Source organism: Nicotiana sylvestris, chromosome 1, assembly GCF_000393655.2.
Source record: "Nicotiana sylvestris chromosome 1, ASM39365v2, whole genome shotgun sequence".
In the NCBI taxonomy this organism is placed as follows: domain Eukaryota; kingdom Viridiplantae; phylum Streptophyta; class Magnoliopsida; order Solanales; family Solanaceae; genus Nicotiana; species Nicotiana sylvestris.
In genome coordinates this window covers 85,516,511-85,538,116 of record NC_091057.1, presented here as the reverse complement: position 1 = coordinate 85,538,116, position 21,606 = coordinate 85,516,511, and positions in this window count along the sequence as shown.

Here is a 21,606-nt window from a genome sequence, read left to right as displayed (position 1 = left end):
CTGGCTCCACATCATAAGTCAAATCATCATCTAAATGAATTGTGCTGAAATTCAAAACATGAGACGGATCCCCAATATACTTTCGGAGCATAGAAACATGAAATATTGAATGCACACTTGACAAACTGGGTGGCAAAGCAAGCTCATAAGCCACCTCCCCAATCCTCCGAAGCACCTCAAAAGTCCCAATGAACTGAGGACTCAATTTACCCTTCTTCCCAAATCTCATAACACCCTTCATGGGTGAAACCTTCAACAGAACCTTCTCACCAACCATGTAGGACACATCCCGAACCTTCCTGTCAGTATAACTCTTTTGTCTCGATTGCGCTGTACGAAGCCTCTCCTGAATTACCTTCACCTTTTCTAAAGCATCATGCACCAAGTCTGTCCCCAATAGCCTAGCCTCACCCAGCTCGAACCAACCAACTGGAGATCTACACTACCTCCTATACAAAGCCTCATACGGAGCCATTTGAATACTCGACTTGTAGCTATTGTTATAAGCAAACTCTACAAGTGGTAGAAATTGATACCATGACCCTTCGAAATCAATGACACAAGCACGCAACATGTCCTCTAATATCTGAATAGTGCGCTCGGACTTCCCGTCCATCTAAGGGTGAAATGTTGTGCTTAACTCAACCTGAGTACCCAACTCTCGCTGCACAGACCTCCAAAATTGCGAGGTAAACTGAATGCCCCTATCTGAAATGATAAAAATTGGGACACCATGCAAATGAACAATCTCCTGGATATAGATCTCTGCCAACCGCTCTGAAAAATAGGTAGTACATACAGGAATAAAGTGCACGGACTTGGTCAGCCGATCCACGATCACACAAATAGCATCGAACTTCTTCAAGGTATGTGGGAGTCCAACTACAAAGTCCATACCGATTCACTCCCACTTCCATTCTGGAATATCCATCTGCTGAAGTAAGCCACCCGGTCTATGATGCTCATATTTCACCTGCTGACAATTAAGACACCGAGCTACAAATCCTACAATGTCCTTCTTCATTCTCCTCCATCAATACTGCTGCCTCAAATCCTGATACATCTTTGCGGTACCTAGATGAATGGAATACCGCGAGCTATGGGCCTCCTCCAGAATCAACTCCCGAAGCCCATACACATTGGGCACACAAATCCGGCCCTGCATCCTCAACACCCCATCATCACTAATAGTCACATTTCTGTCATCATCATGCTGAAACCTGTCCTTAAGGACAAGAAAATGCGGATCATCATACTGGCGCTCTATGATGCGATCATATAAGGAAGACTAAGAAATCACACAAGCCAATACCCGACTGGGCTCCAAAATATCTAACCTCACGAACCGATTGGCCAAGCCCTAAACATCAACTACAAGAGGTCTCTCTCCAACTGGAATATATGCCAAACTTCCCATACTCACCGCCTTTCGGCTCAAAGCATCGGCCACCACATTGGCCTTCCTCGGATGGTATAATATAGTGATATCATAATCCTTTAGCAACTCCAACCATCTCCGTTGCCTCAAATTGATATCCTTCTGCTTGAACAAGTGCTGGAGGCTATGATGATCCGTAAACACCTCACAAGACACACCATACAAGTAATGCCTCCAAATCTTCAACGCGTGAACTATGGCAGCCAACTCCAAATCATAAACAGGGTAGTTCTTCTAATGGGGATTCAACTGACGAGAAGCATAAGCAATGACTCTATCCTCCTGCATCAACACACACCCAATACCAACTCTCGAAGCATCACAATACAAGGTATATGAACCTAAAGCTGGAAGCAGAACTAACACTGGAGTTGTGTTCAAGGCTGTCTTGAGCTTTTGAAATCTCTCCTCACACTCATCCGACCATATAAATGAAGCACCCTTCTAACTCAACTTGGTCAAGGGCGATGCGATATATGAGAATGCCTGAACAAATCGGCGATAATAGCCTGCCAATCCAAGAAACCTGCAAATCGTTGTGGCTGAGGACGGTCTGGGCCAACTCTGAACCACCTCTATCTTCTTTGGATCAACCTGAATACCCTCATCGGACACCACGTACCCCAAGAAAGCCACTGAGTTGAGCCAAAACTCACACTTGGAGAACTTTGCATAAAGTTTCTCCTCCCTCAATCTCTGCAACACAACTCTCAAATGCTCCGCGATGCTCCTCCTGACTACGGGAATATACCAGAATATCATCAATGAAGACTATGACAAACGAGTCGAGATAAGGCCGGAAACATTGTTCATCAAATGCATGAATGCTGTTGGGGCATTGGTTAGCCCAAAAGACATCACCAAGAACTCATAATGACTATATCGAGTCCTGAAAGCTGTCTTAAGAATATCCGAGTCCCTGATCTTCAACTGGTGATAACCTGAAGGGAGATCAATCTTGGAGAACACTCTCGCTCCCTGAAGCTGGTCGAATAAATCATCAATGTGAGGCAAAGGATACTTGTTCTTAACTGTTACTTTGTTCAACTACCTATAATCAATGCACATCCTCACTGTGCCATCCTTATTCTTCACAAATAGAACCGGCACACCCCAAGGCGACACACTAGGCCGAATGAACCCCTTATCAAGGAGTTACTGAAGCTACTCCTTTAACTCCTTCAACTCCGTTGGTGCCATACGATACAGTGGAATAGAAATGGGTTGAGAGACCGACACCAGGTCAATACCAAAATGAATATCCCTATCCGGTGGCATGCCCGACAGGTCTGCAGGAAACACATCGGAAAAATCCCTCACAACTGGAATAGAATCAATACTGGGAGTCTCTACACCAACATCCCTCACAAAGGCTAGATATGAAAGAAAACCCTTCCCCACCATACGCTGGGCCTTTAAGAATGAAATTATCCTACTGGAAAGATAATCAGTCAAACCTCGCCACTCAATATGTGGCACACCCGGTATAGCCAATATCATTATCTTAGCATGACAGTCTAGAATAGCACTACATGGAGATAGCCAATCCATTCCCAAAATAACAACGAAGTCTACCATACATAATAACAATAGATCCACTCGGGTCTTCAGACCCCTAATAGTCACCACACACGACCGGTACACACAGTCTACAACAACAGTATTGACCACTGGAGTAGATACATGAACAGGTAAAACAAGAGACCTACGGGGCGTATCCAAATAACGAGCAAATTATGATGACATATAAGAAAATGTGGAACCGGCATCAAATAATGCAGAGGCATCTCTGTAGCAGACTGAAACAATACCTGTAATAACAGCATCAGAAGCAATAGCATCGGGTCTAGCTGGAAGTGCATAGAAACGGGCTTGACCGCCACCTGATCGACCTCCCCCTCTAGGGCGACCCTTAGTTGACTGACCTTCACCCCTAGCTGGTTGGGTGGGTGGTGATGAAGTAGTTGGCACTGAAGTCGATTGCTAACTCCTCTGCTGAGATGAACCCGCAAGACAACGAGGACACTGCCGCCACATATGACCCATCTCTCTACACTCATAACAACTCCCGGGTGTTGGAGACGGCGATTGAAGGGAACTCCTAGCACCGAAATGACTAGCAGATGCACCTGGCATAGAAGAGCCCTGAATGGATGAAGCATGGGACGAACTCTGAGATGGAAGGGCACTAAATGATAACTGGACCTGATGAGAACCGTGAGAACCATGACCCGGTGACACCCCACAATAACCTAGATGAGCTGGCTGAGCATACCTGAATGGACGGCCTCTGCCGTGCTGAAACTGACCTCTCAAAGGAGCACCACTATAACTACCAAATCCCCGAGGCCTCTTGGCCTCCCTCTCTTCTCGCTCCTGGTGACGAACTGACTCAATCTCCCGAGCAATATCTACAACCTCCTCAAAAGTAGCACCAGTCACCCTCTCTCTAGTCATAAGAATACAAAGCTGATAAGTGAGGCAATCAATAAACCTCCTAATCCTTTCTCTATCTATCGAAACCAACCAAATCGCATGGCAAGCTAACTCAGAGAACCTCATCTCATACTGCATCAGAGTCATCTTTCCCTGACGCAACCACTTGAACGGCCTGTGCAGCTCCTCTCTGCGAGACTGCAGCACACACTTCTCCAAAAACTGAATGGAGAACTGCTACCAGGTAAGGGGTGCTGCACAAATAGGCTTATGCCTCTCAAAAGCCTCCCACCAAGTGAAGGCAGCTCCAGAAAACTGATAAGTAGTGAAAGCAACTCCGTTAGTCTCCAGAATACCCGTTGTACGAAGAATCCTCTGACACTTATCCAAGAAACCCTGGGTATCCTCACCCTCTGCACTACTAAAAGTCAGAGGCTGAAGTCTACCAAACCTCTCCAACCTACGCTGCTTGTCCTCTAGCATGGCAGGAACTACATAGTCCTGAGCAGCTACAACTGTTTGGGCTGGATGCGCCCCTGGTGTCTGAAGTCCCTGCACGACCTGCTCAGGTGTACGAGCGGCGAGAGTCTGAATGCCTCCCCCGGCATGAGAAGTGGCTGCAGCTGTAGTAATTGAGGCCGCTTGAGCTAAACCAGTGCATACTAACAGAATCTGAGCCAAGGCCTCCTAAAGACCTAGAATCACAATGGGCACAGCTGGTGCATGAGCTGGTGCTACTGGCTCATCCACAATTGGGACCTGATCCTGAACTGGGGCAGCTGGTGGATCTGCAGGTGATGCCCTAGATCCTATGTGGGCCACACCTCTGCCCCTACCGTGACCACGACCGCATCCTCAGCCTCTAGTGGTCACAGTTGGTGGTACTGGTGGTCGTCCATCCTAACCGGTAGCGCGTGTTCTCACCATCTGTGATAGGATATAATAACAAAAGTTTAGTACTCGGATCAACAGATTCGCATGACAAGAATTTCAAGAATATGGAGTTTTTCCTAAAGGTTCTGCAGCCTCTCGAGGATAAATACAGACGTCTTTGTACCGATTCGCGAGACTCTACTAAACCTGCTCATGACTCGTGAGACCTATGTAACCTAGGCTCTGATACCAACTTGTCACGACCCTAAACTCAAACCCGGTCGTGATGGCGCCTCTCGTGCAGACAAGGCCAACCGACACAACACCCAATTCCTTTTAACAATTAAAAATACACAATTTAAGTTGTGAGCACGTGAATTTTTTCCTATATGAATTACTCCCAGATATTCACAAAAAAATAACTTCTTTCAGTGTTTGCAATTTGGTGGAATTTTGTGGCATTTTCTGTTAATTGATTGCATTTTGTCTGTGTATTTTAATTATTGAAAAATACAAAAAATATACATTGCATCTGCATTTAGGATTTAATTTTACACATTTTGTAGATTAATTAGTAAATTAGTGTTTTACAAAAATAGAAAATTACAAAAAATAACTCATTTTTGTTTTTAATTTTGAGTTTCGAATTTTGGTAGTTTTTCTTTTAATTTGATATTTAATTATTTGTGGTAATTGTCATTTAGAGTTAAGTAATTTAAGTTGGTAGAATAATTTTATTAAGAATTAATTTAGATTTTGAGTTTTAATTTGAAAAGGAAAAGGAAATAAATTGAAGAGAATAAGAATTGCGCCAATTGTTATACCCTAGCCCAAAGCCTTCCTCTTTAAAATCCGGTCAGCCCAGCCCAAAACTTGTCCAAACCCGGTATCCCTACCACTTAATCAAATGACCCCGTTTCTGACCCAAATGACCCCGTTTTGAAGACCTTTGATCTGGGCCGTTCTTTTTTATTAATCAAACGGCTGGAAACTAGGGTCTTCTTGGTATATATATGTATGAACGCCATTACCCCCCCCCCCATCTCGTCTCTTTCAGAGACTGATCCCCCAACGAACCCTAACTGAGCCGCCTCAAAATTCCATTGCCTTCCCCTGGTGGCGCCACCGTGAACCGCCACCAAACTTAAACCAAATGCCTTACTCCATCTCCACATCCCAAATCCGCACCCCTCTTCCCTCAAATCGAACCCCAACTGTTCAAATCTCAAATCGAAGTCTCAAACCCTAGCCGCCGCCCTAGAATTCCCACCCCCTGCATGGCGGTGCTGAGCCCTTTCCCCACCAAATCAACACCAAGTGACCACCAGTCCCTCCCCATCTCAAATCCCATGTTGGTTTCTTTCGAATATCCCCGAAAGCCCCCGAATCTTGGAATCAAGTTTAGCCCTAAATTTCTGATTTTATACAACTGAAGTTCTTGGTGAGTTTGGTTCATTTTGAGGTTATTCATGTATTTTTGATGAGAAAATACATGTTTAATCTCAAATAGAGCCGAGATTGGAGAAATTCGAAGGTTGTTCCCTTTCTTCTTCTGTTCAAATCATGTTAGGTATTTTTCTTCTTTATCTTTTGTTAAGTATTCTTTCTGTTCTACTCCTCCATTCCTTATTTTATTTTGTTGTATTGTTTGACCCTTTTATGTTCGTTCAGAGAGTCATTTATTCATGCCTGGTTAATTTAGGGTTCTTGCTTAGTTAGTTAGTTCGCCTAGCAATTGGGTTAGTTCCCTTTCGTCATTTAGCACTAATATAGGTCATGTTTTAGTTATGAGGTTTATGACAGTACTTGTATTGTTTTTCTTTTCTCTTTCAGAAGCTTATAGAATTAGGGATTTGATTTGGGGCCTCAGTTCATTACTGATCCGTTTGGCAATTGAGCCCATTCAATTTGGCTTTTATTTTTGGATCGAACTTGGCCCGTTTGGTTTGTGTTTGAAGTAATTCTCAGAACTGGGAGGGTAGTCTAGGTATTTTGGGGAGGGAATCTTTTCGGTAGCTAACTAGAAGCTTCCAGGAAAAGGGGGAGGGGGGTAACTCAGTAATTGGTTTTAATTGAGGGTGTTAAATGAACAAAAGAAAATTTGGAAAAGGGCCTGAGGGGTAAGAATCAAATTCAGAAAGTTGACCTACCTGCCTTGCATATAAAGGCAGGCTTTCTTGCCTTTGAAGGCAGAGATTAGAGAGCTGAAATTTAGAAAAAGGCAAAACGACTAAAAATTAGAGTAAAATTACTGTTTCATTGAAATTCACTCTGTAATTCCTTCAGTTTTCAAATCCTAAAAGGAGTTTCTGATTGATATAGTCTTAAAATAAACTGAGATTGGGTGTTTGAAGTTTAATTTTGAAGTTGTTTTGGGTATTGTTTGAGTAGGATTGTCTTCTATTTATTTTCAAGTTCATCTTGGTTGAGCTGGTGTTGCTGGTATTTGCCTGCTACTGTTCTGTTGCTGATTCTCCATTTTCTGCATTTATTTTCGAATTCCAGGTACAAGTTTTAAACCCTTCATGATGTAAGGCTTGGTTCAAGGATGAAATGGAAGCACCATCGTGCTTTAGTTCTTTGTTTCTTTGCTTGATATTTATATTCCCTCAGTATAGTCCTAGTTAAATTCCATTTAAGTAATCGAATTCTCATGCTGTAATTAGTTGTAAACTGTGGAGACTATGATATATTTGGATCTTGCTGTTTATTTAGCTTTAGTGTTACATGTCAATTTTGCAATCCTTGTTATCTGTATGTAGAAGTTATTGGGAAATTGTTAGGTTTCATTACTGTTAGCATGTGTAAGCTTGACATTCATATAGCAATTTGGTCGAACTTTAATAATTGAGCTATGTTGTTCACAAAGTATGGAAATCATCAGTGGTTTGATATATAAGGGTACTGTTTCCGGTCAAGTGTCTTCAAGGTTGCTTCATGTTTAAATGTTAGTTTAGGTTTAAAAGTTTGAAATATTATGTGAGCATGAAAGTGATTAATGTGTGTTTGGTACAAGTATTAACCCTGTGGTGAATGGATGCTTCAGTAGTCAGTTGCCATAGCTTCAGTTTTTGTGGTCATTCAATTCGAGTTTGGAAATCTGCAAATTTTTAAAGTTCAGTCGTTCATGCATTTTTCTTTAGTTTGAAAACTTTCCTCCTGCGGCTGTTTGGACTCGATCCTCTTATCTTTTCCTCATTTGACTTGGGCATGCTTTTGTTCGAATTGGGCCTGCCTCAAGCCCAATATCAATTCCGTCCTGGCATGCTAAGGCCTAACCGTCTTCAGTTATTAGGGGCCTCTATCTTGTACGCATCTTATATGGACTGGGCTCCTTTGGGCTTATGAATTGAAATAATAACTGGTCCACTAATGATTAAATATAGTAGGCTTTGGACTTTTCAAAAAATAGATATTAGGATTTCAATAAGGTGTTTTAGATTACAGTTAGGTCTTTCATTTCTTTAATCAAGTTCAAATAAATCGAGGCGTGCCATTTAGCAAATTTACCATGGCCCTGGCAAAGCTACAAATGCGTAGTTGCTTTAGGCGCGTATTTTAATAATATTACCTTCCTAAACTCGGGTGTGCATTTATGTGACCCAAATCAAAATCTCAACAACGTTAAATAAAATATGTCGTGAACCGCAGGTGCATTTATGTGACGTGGTTCAAGATGTGTTTTAGATGACGTTGAATCTTCCAAAAATATTTAAATAAAAGCGGTAAAGTTAAAATTGAACCATAGGCTAAAACATGTATTAAAATTAGATAATAGGCCAATTATAATAGTTGAGCGATCGTGGTACAACCACGGAACTCGGGAATGCCTAACACCTTCTCCCGGGTTAACAGAATTCCTTTCCTGGATTTCTGGTTCGCGGACTGTAATACAGAGTCAATCTTTTCCTCGATTCGAGATTTGAACCGGTGACTTGGGACACCATAAATTATCCCATGTGGAGACTCTGAATTTTAAATAAAAATAATCCCGTTTTGATTGTCCTTTAATTGGAAAAACTCCCTTATATATACCCCTTTCGGGGGGTGTAGGTAAAAAGGAGGTGTGACATAAGTTTTTAACATGATTAAATCTCAATTAAGCAGTGAAAACAGTATAATTTGTGGAATATAAAACCAACACAGCCCAACATTGGGGTGTCACCAGTCATGAGCATCTATCATAACAACTACAAGACTTAAAGAGTCTACTCAACTATTACATAACCAAAATAGAAGAAAATAAGATAGAGGGAGAAGCACTGGGCTGCGAACGCCGAGCAGCTACCTAGTGAATCTCTGAAGTCTATTGGAAGCTCTCAACCCTCGCAAGCAGGATCTGAAGTGCCTGAATCTGCACACGGGGTGCAGGGAGTAAAGTGAGTACTCCAACTCAGTGAGTAATAATAATAAATGCAGACTGAGCAATAAGAAATCACGTAAAGGCATATCAACAGGCTATAAAGAAGCAGTAAAAGCCAGTAAAAGCAATGAAACAGTGAAAATATGTAAAGTCACTTAAGTTTAGTTTAAGCTTCTTAAAATTTGCCTTTTTAAACAGTTAAGCAAGTAAAAGACAGGCAACTAGAAAAGGTAAACCCATAAATAACCGCCTCTTGGGCACAATACCAATAGAATCAGCCCCTTGGGAAACACATGGAATAATACCAGCCCCTCGGGCTCTATCTCATATCACAATGGGTACCCGCGCGCACTGGGGGTGTGCAGACTCCTGGAGGGGCCCCTTACGGCCCAAGCGCAATATCAAGTCATCCCGTGGCATACTCAATAGGCTGCCGGCCTCATATCAACAAGCCACCTTGTGGCGTACAAATCTCAGGCCCTCGGCCTTAAAATCATAAATCAGTGTATCCTCACAACACAGGCCCTCAGCCTTACTCAGTCAGAATCTCATAAGCCACTCGGGCAACAGTAAAACATGATGCTCAGCCCAATTTATCATTTAAAATATCATTTAATGTATTAAAACAGAGTAGACATGGCTGAGTTATGAAAATAGTAGAAAATAGCATGACTGAGTACACGTATAAAGTCACAACATTGAGGAAATATCAATAAAAATCCCCTAAGGGTTCAATTAGTTGACACGAGGCCCACATATGGCATTCAGCCCAAAACATGATGGTAGCAAATAGTTTTCAATCAAATATGCGGTAAAACAGTCATTCGGGATGGACTAAGTCATAATCCCCAACGGTGCACGTCCCCACGCTCATCATCTAGAATGTGCATCACCTCAATATAGCACAACGATGTGCAATCCGGGGTTTCATACCCTCAGGACAACATCTACAATCATTACTCACCTCAATCTAGTCCAAACTCTATCCCACGACGCCTTTGCCCCTCGAATTGGCCTCAACTAGCATCAAATCTATCCAAAATCATAATCACGGCGTCAAAATACGCTAAGGGAACGAAGCCCATGCGAAAATAATCAATTTACAACACAAATCCCGAAATTACCAAAACCCGACCCCCGGGCCCACGTCTAGGAATTTGATAAAATTTACATAACTAGATTCCTTACCTCCCCACGAGTTCATACATATCAAACGTCTCAAAATCCGACCACAAATGGCCCCTCAAATCCTCAAGTCTAGGTTTCCAATACCAAGCCCTAGTTTCCCCAATTTTAACCCTTAATCTCCACTAATACCATGATTAACCAATGGAAAATGATCATAAACTCAAGTAATGAAGCTTAGGGAACTTACCCAACTGATTCTCTTTGATTTACCCTTGAATTCACTGCCCTAGCTCGCTTCCCGTCTTAAAAAATGGAGAACTTATCCAAAAATTCGCGAATGAAACATTTTATACCTTCTGGCCCAAGGATTCTGCACCTGCGACCCTTTAACCACTTCTGCGGTTCCGCTTCTGTGGTTTTCACTTAAGCGACCTCCCACACCTGCGACTTCATCTCCACATTTGCGGTCATGCAAGTGTGGTCCATATATCGCATCTGCGGTTCCACTCTAAATAGCCTTTGGCCGCATATGCGGCTCCAAACACGCTTCTACGATACCGCACCTGCGGTCCCCTAGCTATAGCTACGGTTATGACAACAAATGGCACATCTTCAGCTGCCAAAACAAACTCCCAAACTTTCCGCCAGCCATTCGAAATCACCCCGAGGCCCCCGGGATCTCAACCAAAAGCACAAACAAGTCACATACCACTATTTAAACTTGTACCAATCTTCAAAACACCTCAAACAACATCGAATCACCCAAAACACATCAAATTCATGCCTAAGCTTCCAAAATATTTCGAATTACACTTTTGATCAAAAAGTATACCAAACCATGTCTGAATGACCTAAAATTTTGCACACATCCCAAATGACCCAACGGAACTACTACAACTCTAGGAATTCTATTCCGACCCCTATATCAAAATCTTGCCTATCAACCGGAAAATGCCAAAATTCCAATTTCGCCAATTCAAGCCTAAATCTACTCCGGACCTCCAAAACACATGTCGATCATGCTCCCAAGTCTCAAATTACCTCCCGAATCTATCCTAACCCTCGGAACTCACATCTAAGCCCTTTAACACATAAGTCAATATCTGGTTGACTTTTCCAACTTAAGCTTCCTCAAAAGAGACTAAGTGTCTCAAACTTCACCAAAACCTTTCCGAACCCGAGCCAACCAACCCAATCACACAAAGAACCGATAAACAAAGCAATAAGAAGCAGAAATTGGGGAAACAGAGTCGTAACTTATGAGACAACTGGCCGGGTCATCACAAGTGCAATCTTCTGTTAGAAGTTTGATTGTTAGAACATCTCCAAAGAGGAGACTACCATCAAGAGTTCCTTCGCAGGACATTGAATGATTATATTGCAAGTCATCACCCAAAAGGATGACATACGCTCCTGAAAGATTCGCATATCCTGCAAATGTTGAAGGATAGGTATGCATTTTTTCCAATCTGATTGACAAAGAGGTAAACTGGATGTTCGAGTGGTTTCCCAGCAAGGAGTTCATAATTAGGTCTAAGAAGTCCACCCATTTGGTGTTGAGCGGATTGCAGGGCATTTACCCTTATGCTTCAATCAGGGTGATGAGGCAAGCTGGGAGAAAGCGGGTTATACCTTAGGTAGCCAACATGACACAATACAAGGCAGACTTCAAAGGGGTTGCCACTCCGTTCAAGTTCGAGGATCGAGATATATGGAACCAAAAGGTCATTGTAGATAGAGAGACTATAGAGCCTGATAGGTATCATGCTGGACATATGTACTACTACCTATCATGGCTAGAAGATTACATAACCTGGGATGTTAAATCGGGGATCAAGAGGAAATGAAGGATCATAGAGAAAGAGGCCGAAGCTCAGGTAAAGTACAAGAGGTTGCGCAAGAGGGTCTTCAAATCTGAGGCCAAGCACTTGGAACAACATATGATAGACATGGAAGCAATAAGGGAATGGGAAGACATAGCAAACAAGTTGACAGAAAGGTTGGAGCACTTAGAGCAAGGGTTGATGGAGCCGGAAGGGAAGATGAGGAAGTGGCTCTGGGACTGCCAAGGTATGGTCTATGATGAAGGAGGAAAGCTAGCAATGGCTTACTTATTGCTCGACATGTGCGATTTTGGGAAAGGGATCGATGGATCCAAGAAGGCAAGGGATGGAGAAGGTCCATCTAGGACCAAGTAGAATAGGAGAGTTTTATTTTATTGTTTTATAGTTATATTTCATTTAGATTCGATGTAATGAGGCCTTGTGCCATTAGTAACTCTATATTATTATTTTGATTCACTTATAGATTAGTTTGATTTGTTTTCGCATTAATGGGAAGAAGCAACATTGGCATAAATTTCTCCAAGTCTACTTGTCGCTTAGGCCTACCTCGGTCACAATGAGGTCCCAAAATTAGGATGTGAATCATTGCATGCCTTATATGCTATCTATTTAAATACTACAAGACTCTTTTATTTCGTCTTACTAACATGGCTACCTTTTGTTTTTATTTATTTTGATTATTCTCATTCCCAAAGGTTGGTTCGTGCACTACGTCAACATTTGCATACCACACCAGATGTAGAGGTCCTCCACCTCCCCCGTCCTAACAACATCAAAAATAATGGTAAAGGAAAGATGGACGATTTGAGTGGCAACAGGAAAGACAACGCTCATTTAGTAGAGAATGTGGAGACTTCAAGTGAAAGAAGTACATCGGGGCAAAATGAACTGGTTCTGCAGTTAGAGCAGAAGATTTTGGAGTTACAAGGTGAGCTTGAGAAGGTCTGCAACCTCGCTAACCTCTCCCTCACCTTAAACGTCCCCAACATCAATTGCCAAAATACCACCGCCTAAAACCAGCCACAGCCCCAGAATCCGTAACCCCAAGCTCCACAAAATTCCCCTATTACACAACAATACCACAACCCCACACTCCCATAAAACCTAAACCCTCCATCATTAAAAGCTCCTCAACGACATCCTCATGATACAACCCAAATACCCAAAAACTGCCACGTACCCTACTCCTCTAAGTGTACCACAACCTATCCACGATCTACCCCAGGCATCTATCAATGATCATCCATACACTCGAGTCCCTAGAACCTATAAAAGCAACCCCAAATACGTGAAAACTCTACCATACACCTCACAGCAAACATTATACATGTCTGAACCTACCGAAAAGGACTTGCTCATCAGGAACATGGCCGAAGAGTCAAAGAAGTTATCTAGAAGGGTCTAGGGAGGAAAGAGTATTGAAGGTTTGAATTATGAAGATTTGTGTATCCAACCGGATGGACATATTCAGGTTCAATATGAAGAATACCGGATGTTTTCTATAAATAGAATCTCAAGAAGAAACCTACAGAGACTATCCATGAGTATGTCACCCAACTAAGGTAAGGCTACCGCTGGAGGAGGAACAAATGAATAAGTTCTTCGTTGGAGCTCAGAACCCACAATACTATGAAACGATTGATGGACATAGAGAATCAAAAGTTCTCTGACATCTTCAAGTTAGGAGAAATTATTGAAGAGGGTATCAAGAGTAGCATGGTCGCCAACATCGAAGCTTTGCAGACCACTAATAAAGCTTTGTAGTCTGGAGGTATTTCTAAGAAGAAATAAGTGCATGCCTTGATGGTAGCCCAAGGGCCAAAGTCTCCCCTCGTCTATCAAACACCCCTACCAACATATCATACCTAACCCCCCAAAATACAATTATCCTACTACTACCTACCATACCTACAATACCCAACCAGCTTACTATCACTCATCTCCACCCACCCGTCAGAACTACCCTAAACCCCGACCCAACTTAGACCGCAGAGCTCTTAAACAATACACTCCTCTCACCGAACCAATAGCCCAATTGTACGAGAGGATGAAGGCCACCAAATATGTCACTCCCATTCCTACTGCCACATTTAAAACCCCTCGCAATGGGTCAACCCCAACAAAACGTGTGCCTATCATTGTGGCATGAAGGGACACACCATTGAAGAATGTCGCATGTTTAAAGATGAGATCCAGACATTGATTGATACTAAGGTAATACATGCGAAGGAATCCGCATCGAATATGTTGATACTCAATTTTGACCCTCCGTATTTTAAATTAGCTTCTACCTGTTTTCAAGTTAAAAAAATAATAAAATATAGTATTTTCACATTATTTAGCTTTATTAAAATTTATTGATAATTATTCCTCAATTCACAAAATATAGGATTTTTTATTATTTTATTGCAATTAGTTAAGTACTACAATTTTTGTGCATTTTTCTAAAACTCAAAATAATTTATTGATAATTGTCCTATTTTCAAATATTAGGATTTTTTTATCAGTTCATTATCATTTAAAAAATATAAAATAAGTACTACAATACTACTGTAATAGTTAGCATTTTCAAATAAATACCAAAAGTAATATTTTTAATTAAATAATTGTCTTTTAATTCGTAGCATAGTCTATTAACTATACGAAAACCAGTAGAAGTTATTTCAAAATACGGATCCAGTCCAGTCAAATTAATTTTTCGTCAAAATCCTACGTGAGAGGACATTTGATTTGACTAGACATTGATGTAATTAAAAAAAGGCATGGGGACTCATATTGATGTGACATTTTACCCAATAGGTAAAATCCCATAAAATATCTATATCCCTACAAACCCTAATAAAATAATTCACCCTCTCATTATGTCTATAACTCTTTACCCTCTCTTGACATTTTCCTCGAAATAGAGTACTTTATAAGGCTGCCCAGACTTCCTCTTTTGCGAACGCGGGATGACCATTGCGTCCACGATGATGAAAAATATTGGCTCCCAAAAATGCTCTACGCGTTCGCGGCACAAGCCTCGCGAACGCGATACCTACTGGAGGCATAATCTACGCGAACGCAACATCCAAAGTGCGAACGCAAAGAAAACAACATCAATACATTGCGAATGCAACACCCAAAGCGCGAACCCGAAGAACAGAATTCACCACTTCATAGAACACCTGACCGCGAACGCGAAGAACAAACCGTTTGCAACAAAAAAACCAACAAAACTGCCAAGTCCAAAAATTGATCCGTTTACCATCCGAAACTCACCCAAGGACCTCAGGACCTCAACCAAACATACCAACATATCCCATATCATCATTCAAACTTGTTCCAACTTTCGGAATGCTCAAAACAACATCAAAACACCAAATCATCATCTAATTCAAGCCTAAGAATTCCATAAATTTCGCTTTCGATCAAAAAGTATATCAAACCTCATCCGAATGACCTGAAATTTTGCACACACGTCAAAAATGATACAACGGACCGACTCCAACTTACCCATTCCGACCCCTATATCAAAATCTCACCTATCAACCGGAAAACGCCAAAATTCCAATTTCGCCAAATCAAGCCTAAACCTTCCACGGACCTCCAAAATATATTCCGATCACACTCCTAAGTCCCAAATCACCTAACGGAGCTAACCAAATCATAAAAATTCCAATCCGAGATCATATGCTAACAAGTCAAAAACTTGGTCAAACCTTTTAAATTTTAAGCTTCAAATTGAGAAATGTTCTTCCAAATTCATTTCGATTACCCTGAAAACCAAAATCGCCAATTTGCAAAAGTCATAATACATCACACGGGGCTCTTCATGCTCGAGAACTAGCAAGCGAAGTGTAAAAGCTCAAAACGACTGGTCAGGTCGTTACATCCTCCCTCACTTAAACATACGTTCGTCCTCGAATGTGCCTAGAGTTGTTCCAAAAGCCATCAAATCACTGTGTAACCTTACCATGCACATACCCGGGGGTGATCCCACGTCAATTTCACAATCCAACCTAGGCCATAAACCTTAAAACCACATTTTCACTTCTGAAATCATCTACAAGATCAGAACCTCACATATATACTCTGAATAAGCCCGAACAAGTTGTAACAAACCATACTTGTAGCCTCAGATGCTATTACATGATATACCACATAGCTCAAAATCTTGTAGCGATAACTTCTGATCACATCAGTTGCTCAGAATAACCGAATATCGATAATAAACCTCTTATCAAATAAAGCCCCATTCCAACACTTCTGTATACTACCAATGATAAAAGAAACACACTAATTCGTAATCATTTCTCAAATGAACCATTCATGAAGCTCCCTATCCTTTGGCAAGAACCATAGTAAATTTTTAAGCCGAACCTCAATATTATACTTCCAACATGTTGAAATCAAATCTGTTTATATTCATTCTAGATCCCAACAATCTCATCTAATCCAACACAACTACTCTGGTGACATGACACATCAATACCACCTAAAGCCACAACTCATGCAATCTGCACACTAATAAGCAACAATCCGAACGTACTCAAATCGTGAAAAATGACTCAAATGAGAGAGCTATACCGCAAGCTCACCAATACCACCACAACACAATGCTGAGAACCCATCAGGCATCGTAGAACCAGAACACACGAATCAACCCGAAGGATCATACCTCGACATAACTTCGCCGCAATGCACGACCCTATCCAAATACTGGTTCGCATGAGACGCCTCAAATCACCATGCTAAAAATCATCAACCAAGCGCAATTTGATGCCTAGCACCCAAAAGTGAATCACCATAACCATGGAGAAGCAAATGACGTAATGTCATATCAGTCCGAAAGAACATACACAATGCGCAACAAATCATGCAACGCCCAATTGCCCGTCTCGCTCAAATTCCGCTATAAAGCTCAAATGGAATCGCACCATATGTGCATATAACCCACAAATCACAACTCCTCGCAACACAGAAGAGTAACTCATAGATCACTCTAGAACACGGATAAGCTCAACAACAATCGAATTGCACATCTCTCAACAATAACAGTTCAGAGTCAATAATTCTGACCCGATGCAGAATACACATCCATAGTTGGGCCTACCAATGAACCACACATCAACTCTGGTCACCCACAACAGATAATAACCCTCCGAAGGTTCACAATAACTGAATCATAGCACATACTATCATCTGACTATCTTACCCACATCTTTATAGTCCACAACCGCGAAATAACCTGTTTATGAAAACTCCCAGTCTCCAAATCCATATAGCACATGAATCACCATATCTGAACCCAACTCCACCACCCAAATATCTAACACATTCCTACTACTCGATCATCCCACGAGGTGTACTTCTAAAAACATTTCTGTGCCACCAAGCAAACCTTGAATATCAGCAGTTGATCAGACAACATAGTGCCGCAATACCAATAAAGCATCCATAACTCAAACATATCGCCCTTTCTGAAATGTATATCCTCATCAAGTCACACCAATCAGTGATCTCATTTATCTAGTCATTTGAAGCTGTCCATGTTGCCTAAGAATTTATGACATTCCTTTCAAACTGAAACGTGACCTTACACATGCAAATCTCAACCCCGCACAACATACCTCATATACCATACCATCCTATGATAAATATGAGAACTTCATAATCCACTCCGAGCTACAAGTAACTACGTACTCAGCCAGCCAAGAACTTTTCCATTTGATCACATCTAGGAGAAAATCATTGTACATCCCATGTTACTCATGCCGGAGGAAAATATACATCTCTAACCGTGGTAGAAACCATCAAGAACTCTCCGAATTCCATTTGCACAAGACCAAACCATCAGAACTAAATTCCTCTAACTAAATCCAGCTATGCAGGCCATCAAAACCTACTACCAAGCTGTCCTAATTCTCTGAGTTCCTTCCGAATTACCTTCAGACTGATATGTTTCCTGGCTAGTACACCACTATCCCTAACTAAAACTTTCCCCACAAACTTTAGCTAAAATCACATCGCCCTAAGGCTCATAAACCCTCGCATTCCTCTAAAGCACCCCCAAAAGTACCACAGCCGAGATACCCGCTCTAGAAAGACCTTCTGTGAATCTAAAGTCATTACCTTAAACTTTCTAATACTGATGTGTAGAATCCATAAATGATATATAAATACCACGAGTCTTGACACCTTCCAATGCAAACCTCAGTTTCTAGCCAAATATATAACCCGAAAATCTCCAATTATTACATGAAAAATCTTGAACCCATTAGAACCATTCTCGAGAGTTGTCCACTCTGCTCAAACCTCACTTAGATTGATCAAACGGACCGGACGACCTATGCTCCATTAGCACTCCAATGTCGCAGAATGTAACCCCACCTTAATGCATCCAGATAGATTCCTGCTCTATGTACATTACATCCTTCACCAATAACAACTCAAGTCATTCCATAGATTCTTGTACGCCCATAAAGCATAACATAACCCCAATCCAAAATTTCCTTTATTTAGGTCATCCTAGATCTCAACCTCTGTAAGCCATAACTGATTCACCAGTATGCCCCAAACTGGAACCATCATAGCACATAATTGTGTAATCAACTAATCAATAGCAGACTCCCCTACTTGGATCAAAGCCATAGATCAAAACACACCATAACTCATAATGCATATACTCTATTACTGCCATAATACCAAAGTGAGATTAAACTCAACCCTTCATAAGCTTGTGTAACACAAACCCTCTAGTGCTTCATATCATTTGCAAACCTCGCGTTCACCCTTGAAACGGTCAAGACAACTTTTCTATGCGATCCAAACTCAAACTGCAGCACGTATAATTTCACTGATAAAAGAGGACTCACAACAACATCATAGGGACCCCGCAACTTCAGAACACTCCGCAAGAGACAATCCACTTGCTTAGCCTCAACTAACATCTCTCTATATTCCTCCATAATCATAACTATTACCTGGTCACTTACCCTTCCTGAGTCTGAGCTTATATCACGACATGAAATTTACTCCATTTCCAACTAGACAACATGAAAAAGATCATTCATCATGCCTATAACTCGGGCTATACATCAACTCACGATGAAAATCAAGCACCAGATAGTTCTTACTACCCCCAAGCAGACCCTTCTCGCCTCATCAAATCATACAAACACATCTCGCAGTCGCATCATACTCATCACATGGCTATCCAGCCATCCCTTCCCCTAATAGGGACACTTATCGATCATATAAATCCAAAAACACGCGCTCACAAATCAACAGCTCAGGGCTCAAGCTATAGGCAAAACTCGGCCTCAAGTCCTCCAGACTATCCCAACATCAACACACAGAAATCTTATCTCGCCCCTTGATCTGGGAATCACAGGCCATCGATGCACATCTGATACTGAGCGTTCATACGTGCATACGAACGCGTGGAAGGAATTTCAAGAGTTACATTTCAAGCTGAGTCAAGAAAGCACGACAAGAATTCAAGAATGTAAAGTTTTTCCTAAAGGTTCTGCAGCCTCCCAAGAATAAGTACAGACGTCTCCTTACCGATCCGCAAAACTCTACTAAACATGCTCATGACTCGTGAGATCTATGTAACCTATGCTCTGATACCAACTTGTCAAGACCCAAAACCGACCCGTTCGTGATGGCATCTATTGTAAAACTAGGCTAGCCGACACAACTTCCGAATCAACCATTATTCAATAACAGTTATTTTTATACCATTTATCAATCAATAATCTCGATGTATGTTTAAATGAAAAGTGAGGAATAAATACACAAGCCCGACATCAGGGTGTTACTAGTCATGAGCATCTACTACAACTATCTAACAACATCAAGACCAATATGGTCGAGAAAATTACAAGAATATATAAGGAGTAACAAGGAGGGAGAAAAGTAGGGTTGCGATCGCCAGGCAGCTACCTTGCTAACTCAGATGAAGCTGCCACCGAGCTTAGAAATACCTGAATCTGTAAACAAGGTGCATGGAGTAATGTGAGTACGCCAACTCAGTAAGTAATAAAAGTAAATAAAGTCTGAGTAGTAAGAAATCACATAAACCACCTCATAACACCACAAAGGATACTGCATGTTTTCCAAAACATGATACAAATCAAATCATTTCGTTCAACTCCCTTTTCGGGAAAAATCCTTTAAAAATGTCTTTCTAACAATTTCAGTAGAAGTTCAATGAAATTTATAGTGAAAGTGGTGAAAATCATAATCGGCCCCTCGGCCAAAACATAATTCGTATACAACCCCTTGTGTAAACAGAAATTCATAACCATCTCATAACTTAAAAATCTCAGTGGAAGTAACAAAGCCAAATCAGTGACTAAATTCCGAACACCTTGTAAAAACTTCAATTTAAAGGAAAGTTGTTTAAAAACATTTGTTTAACATTTTCAATAGAGGTTCGGTCTAAAGATGAGTGAAAGCAGTAATTAAATCAGCATATTCAATAAAAACTCACTTTAAGGAGGAGTGAAACTAGTAAGTTCTTAAACAAGCCCCTCAGGCAAATCATCATTTGTATACATGTATATATAGCCCCTCGGGCAAGCCTCTCAATCACTCATGACTCAACTCTTATCAATCAATGCTCATACTCAGCACTCACGCAGCCCGATCCATATATCGCTGCGGCGTGAAGCCCGATCCATATATATAGTCGACAGCGCTCACTGGGGGTGTGTAGACTCCGGAAGGGCTCCTAAAGCCCAAGCTCTATATTGCTGCGTACAGCCCAATCCAACGTATCGCTACAGTGTGCAGCCCGATCCAACATATCGTTGCGGCATGCAGCACGATATATATATATATATATATATATATATATATATATATATATATATATATATATATATATATATATATATATATATATATATTGTTGCGGCGTGTAGTCTGATACATAAATATCTAATACCCACAACCAGGCCCTCGGCCTCTCTCAGTCATTAACCTCACGATCAAACCCTCGGTCTATCTCAGTCATAACCTCATAATCAGCCCTTCAGCCTCTTTCAGCCATCAACCTCACGAGTCACTCGGACTATCAATAAAATACAGCATGACTGAGTACAATTATTAAGTCAAAACAATGAGGAACAATAGTTAAAAAGCCCCATATGGGTCCAAAACAGTTGGCACGAGGCCCAAATATGGCATTCTGCCCAAAACATAGCAATACTTTTTGAAATACAATGATACCAAACAGGTTTCAATCAAATACGTGACTTAACAGTCATATAGGACGGACCAATTTACAATTCTCAACGGTGCACAGCCCCACGCTCGTCATCTAGCGTGTGCCTCACCTCAAAGTAGCACAACGGTGTGATATCCGGGGTTTCATACCCTCAGGACAACATTTACAATTATTACTTACCTCAATCCGGTCCAAACTTTAGCCCGCGATTCCTTTGCCTCTCGAATCAGTCTCCAAATGCTCCGAATCTAACCAAAATCAGTTCCACATCATTAATACATGCTAAAGGAACAAAGCCCAAGCGAAA